At 32.7% G+C, this 5000-nt stretch overlaps 1 long non-coding RNA gene across 1 annotated transcript in view; it reads left to right on the top strand.

The window, feature by feature from the left end:
* Positions 1–1316, top strand: part of LOC137642159 (uncharacterized) — an 11476-nt gene extending 10160 nt beyond the window's left edge. The window contains exon 3 of the long non-coding RNA XR_011044659.1: positions 814–1316. This is a non-coding gene — a long non-coding RNA (uncharacterized lncRNA). The remainder of the gene's footprint in view (positions 1–813) is intronic.
* The last annotated feature ends 3684 nt before the right edge of the window (positions 1317–5000 follow it).

The following is a 5000-nucleotide window of genomic DNA, read 5'->3' on the forward strand; positions in this document are numbered from 1 at the left end:
TCCTAACCTTCAAATAGAACACTAAATTGTTTTCAAATAGTCCACTAATTGTACTGTAAGTTTTATTACAGTAATTGTAGAATGAAGTGCTCTTCAAACTAGTATCTTTACATCCTTTCTTTAATAAACTCCCAAATCGTCTATAATACTAAATGAACTATTAAGTATTTTTAAGACAATTTATCAAGCGATTCTTATGTCAGTAAAGAGATGAACTTTATGAACATGAAACCATATATAGATTTTTTTCAATTCTATTTTAATGAAAAAGGAAAACACATTTCTTGACTTAGTTGTGCTTTTCCAAATGTTGAAAGTTGATCGCAAAATAGTGATGGAATACCTAGAGGTATAAGGTATTCTTTAAGTTTCTTAGACTTTGTGTAAGTGGTTGAGAAGTTTGTTATTAAGAAATATTCTCAAATGATGACTATTTTGAAACTTGTTTGCAGGAAAGGTTTGATAGATACAAAAATAGAAAATAAAAATGAAAGAAAACCTTTGCAAGTGCTTACATTAAAAAATCCTCATCTTATGGAAATCCCAAAGAGAGGTGAAAGGTTTATATTTGGGTGGTAATAATACATAAATGGATGATGTGTTACGACTGGTTAGAGTTCCTTAAAGCCATCCCCTACTCATGCCGTATAGGAAGGACTCTTTAATGCCATATTCGCATAAATAGATCCTACCCTACAAATCCGAAAAAAATTGTAATGTTCAAGTTTGCCCAAATAATTCTTTTAAATTTTAGCCTTGTGCTAATATTCTCAACCAAAGTTATCATTTTAATATATTTTTATGTTATTTCAGTGCTTAAGTTTGGTCGTAACGTACTTAGTGATTCTGGTTCAAGTCGGAGATATGAAGGTCGGCGATGAAAAGGACCAGCTGGACAACCAAACTGCAAACTCAGTCTTCTCTTAGGAGTTCGAATGCCTGCCCAGTTCCATGGCTTCGGCTTCCTGCAACCCAACCACTGAACTCAGAATGGGTAATCATTCATATGAAAAGCCCTACAAGCAGGATTACAGACACTTGAACTTTTTGAACCTTTTTGAAAGATGTTTGTTTAATGTTTTAGATTTCCTTTGACTCACACTACATTTGAAAGGACCTCCCCGAGTTGGACTTTGTTCACAATTGATCTCATCTTGTTTTAAAATCTTTCATCGGGGAAAAACAAAATGCTGGAACTAATGAAATAAGAAGTAAATCTAAATAAAGTAAAAACTGGGGTGAGATTTGGGTATGGCACACTTTTATGGAATATATATACTGAAATTACTGGAAAATAAAATTTGGCCATTAGCCCATTACTGAACTGAGCTTTATGTATTTCAGATTAGCTATTTATTCTAAAGAAAGAAAGGTGATTAAAAGAATTCATTTGTTTGTAAATGTTATTAATAATTTTCCTTTGGAATAAGGATTTTATGCTGATGAATCTGACATGAACGAATGAAATGGTTTTAATGACTCAATTAAATTCCTGAAATTTTGAAGTGTTTTGTTTTAGTAATTTGTTGCTATTTGCTGTGGATGTTTCCTTGTGCGGCCAAATTCTCCGATTTTTTTTTTTTTTCCCTTGACCGAACTACCCGACTCTTTCGTAAAAATTATGAAAGCATTGTAATTTTGGGGTCAACGAAATCTATATAGACCCCGTGAATAAGTATAAATTATGGCAAATGGAGATTTTACAATAGGAAACCTGCAGTTGTTACATTAAGAATGGAAATTCTGTTTTCTATAAGAAAATTGGCATTGCAAAATATTAACTTACATTGACTTAATGGATATAGATTTTACTATTAAACTAATACCACTGATGGCACAATCATTTCGAAATCCCAGTTGATTTTACGTCAATTAATTATTCAATGTGAAAATATGCTTGAGTATGTATAAGCACAGCTCCTACAAAAGAGAATGTTATTGAATCAAAATATATAACAGTAAGCAATAGATTGAAGAACACACTAAGTGAAAAGATGAACGCAATATACGAGAGGAATTACCTTTGTATTAAACATTTTCACAAAGTTACATTATAAGTAAGTATAAGATAAAAGAACATGAAATTACGAAACTAAATTCCCAAGAAAATTGAAAAAAATTTCTGAAAAATAGAAAACACATGAAGAATATCAGATTTAATCTTTCTTAGAACGAATACAATTCTATTTGCTTTTGTATAGTTTTGGTAGAATTATAGGGGATGGAAACTATGCTAAGAAGAATTAACATGTATTCGTGAAGAATGGAAACCTCTTATTATTATTACTATCCAAGATGTAAATGTAGATGCCTATTATAATGCAACATTTGGGAAGATACGTCATAATGTAAATGAGAAATAGGGCAATATCCATTTAAGGGGTAGTGTCAATCATCACAGAGGAAGTTATGTAACGTATTTAATTTGCGTAGTACTTTGAATGCACGAATCAATGACTTCATTAGTGCAAAAATTGCTATTTCTTTTATTTTTTATTAGGATCAATATTATATGGATTGAAATTATCAGAAGACAGTCACAAACAATCATAATGGCAGTAAGAATAAAACTACATGTTTTATCAGAATTCTAGAACAGTAATATATGATCGAGTGAATGGTAGAGTATTGTAGGAGTCACTAGAATACGCTTGTATTATGTGACTGAGTATATGAACCAACCAAGTTGGCTCTCAGAGTTTTATTAATACAGTTTCTCTCAGCGTTTCTACAAAGTGTCTTACAAGTGAGTGTGGATTATTTCAAGCATATTATTTAAAGTATAGATTATATATGCCAGCTCAGCAAATTATGCATTTAAGGAAGTTTGCATAATGAATGTCTTAAAAGAAGTCTATTTTTTAGGATAAATATTCTGTTGTGCACTTTGCAATTTTGTGTTTCTTCTAATTTCATCCTGTAGAATAAATAGTTCACAGTAGCTACACAAACCCTGGATGGGAAAGCAGGATGCTATAAACCCAAGTGCTCCAACGGGGAAAGCAGCCCAGTGCGAAAAGGAATGCAGAAGTAACGAAGAAACTATACATGGGAAATAACAAGAACAAATTGTGACGCACATTAACAATTTTAGATAGATACGGCATCATATAAACTTTGAAACGAAACTCCGTTTCCGTTTAAGAAATTGAGCATTCATTTACTTATTACCTCCGCTAAGGAGGCTGTTGTTAACTGCGTTTATTTATCAGCTTCGCCAAGGTGGTTTTTACCTGCGTTTATTTATTACCTACGCCAAGGAGTTTATTTTTACATGCGTTTATTTATTACCTTCGCCAAGGTATTCTTTACCTGTGTTATTTATTACCTTCGCCAAGAATATTGTTTTTACATGCGTTTATTTATTACCTTCGCCAAAGAGGTTGTTTTTACCAAAGTTTTTTTTTATTACCTTCATCAAGGAGGGTGCTTTTACCAGCGATTATTTATTACCTTCGCCAAGGTTATTTTTCCCTTCGTTTACTTATTACCTTCGCCAAGTATGTTGTTTTTAATTGCGTTTATTTATCACCTTGACCAAGGACGTTAATTTTACCTTCATTTGCTTATTACCTTCGCCAAGGTTGCTTTTACTTGCGTTTATCTATTACCTTCTCCAAGGAGGTTGTTTTTACCTTAGTTAACCTATTACCTTCGCCAAGAAGATTGCTTTTACCTGCACTTATCTATTACCTTCGCCAAGGTTTTTATCTGCATTTATCTATTACCTTCGCCAAAAAGACTGTTTTTACCTACGTTTATCTATTACATTTGCAATGGTTGTTTTTAATTGCGTTTATCTATTACCTTCGCCATGGAGGTTGTTTTTACCTGGGTTCATTTATAACCTTTGCCAAGGGTGCTGTTTACCTTTTTACCTTCATTTAGGAGTTTTTTTTTACCTACTTTTATTTATTACCGTAGCCTCGAATGTTGTTTTTACCTGCGTTTATTCATTACCTTCGCCGAGGAGGTGGTTTTTTTCATGCGTTTATTTATTACATTCAACAAGGAGGCTGTTTTTACCCGCGTTATTTATTACCTTCGCCCATGATGTTTTTAATTGCATTTATTTATCACCTTCGCCTAGGAGATTGATTTTACATGTGTTTATTTATTACCTACGGCAAGGAGGTTGTTTTTACATGCGTTTATTTATTACCTTCGCCAAAAGGTTAGTTTTACCTGCGTTTATTTATTACCTTAGCTAGGGACGTTGTTTTTAACTTTCGTTTGCTTATTACCTACGCCAAAGAGGTTGTTTTTACCAGATTTCTTTTTATTACCTTCGCCAAGGAGGTTGTTTTACCATGGGTCTATTTATTAAGTTTGCCAAGAAGGTTGTTTTTACATGCGTCTATTTATTACCTTTCCCAAGCAGGTTTTTTTTACCTGCGTTTGTTTATTACCTTCGCTAAAGAGGTTGTTTTTACCTGCATTTATTTATTATCTTCACCAAGGAGGTTGTTGCGGGTCAATCTACATTATCATCATCATAAAATATCGGCAAGAATGCTCTATACGCACAGCTTGGAAAAACTTTATCATTATACTAATTCACGAAAAAGGGAGAGACAAAAGACCTGAAAAAAATATTGCCTAATAGGTTTACTCTTAGTGGTATATAAAATATTTACAATGTCAAAATTAGGCCGAATAGAAAGAGAGCAAGACTTAAATCTTCTAAGAGAATAGACAGGCTTTAGAAGCAGGCATTCAGCATCTCACCATAGCCATGTAATTAACCAGCTAATAGAAAAAACAACAGAGTACGACAAACCACTATGTATGGTCTTTATAGACTATGAGAAAGCTTTTGTTTCTGTCAAAACTTAACAGTATTGAAAGCTCTTTAAAGACAAGGAATAGCATCTTATGTTAGGACACTTGAAGATATCTATGCACAGCATACCTAGAAGTTTTCTTTAAGAATTTAGATTGGGAAGAAATGTAGGAATTGATTTTTATGCAGATGACATAGTTTTATTTAGTGAGTGACA

Source organism: Palaemon carinicauda, chromosome 6 (genome assembly GCF_036898095.1).
Source record: "Palaemon carinicauda isolate YSFRI2023 chromosome 6, ASM3689809v2, whole genome shotgun sequence".
Lineage (NCBI taxonomy): Eukaryota > Metazoa > Arthropoda > Malacostraca > Decapoda > Palaemonidae > Palaemon > Palaemon carinicauda.